The sequence below is a fragment of the Anarrhichthys ocellatus genome, unplaced genomic scaffold (assembly GCF_004355925.1).
Source record: "Anarrhichthys ocellatus isolate YVR2014 unplaced genomic scaffold, GSC_Weel_1.0 scaffold105, whole genome shotgun sequence".
Classification (NCBI taxonomy): Eukaryota; Metazoa; Chordata; class Actinopteri; order Perciformes; family Anarhichadidae; genus Anarrhichthys; species Anarrhichthys ocellatus.
In genome coordinates this window covers 846,113-846,673 of record NW_022280135.1, presented here as the reverse complement: position 1 = coordinate 846,673, position 561 = coordinate 846,113, and positions in this window count along the sequence as shown.

Genomic DNA, 561 nt, shown 5'->3' with positions numbered 1-561 from the left:
ACACACACACACACACACACACCCTTAAATTGGTCCGCTTGTCTCCTTGACAGAGTCCTTCCTTAACAAAAACAGTGTGCAGACCGAGGTGACATCATCTTAGTTAATACACCATCGCTCCGCCCCCTTTGGCCCTGTTACCGTGGTAACACAGGGGAGACGGAGCGGAGGAGGTGAGAGAAAGGAAGGCAGACGAGGAGGGAATTTAAAGGGAGGGAAGGACTGAAGGAAGGTAGAGGAGAAGTGAAGACAGAGAGGAGGAGGAGGAGGAGGAGGATGAAGGATACAGAAAGTTAATGGAGGGGAGGATAAATGACTAAATGTAGGGGACGGAGAATCCAAAATGGAGGAATCTGTCATAGCTTATTATCGATCACTTTTATTTAACCTCCTCTGTCCGAGTGAAACTTGTTGTTGTTGTTGTTGTTGTCAGTTGAAGCAACAAATACGTCTTTGGTTAAAACATGTGAGTGTTGTTTCCTCTTCAGTTTGTTTTTACTAAACAAGACGAGGGCAGTCAAAGCTTCATGTGTTAAAGCTGCATTCTCTCTAGTGTCCACC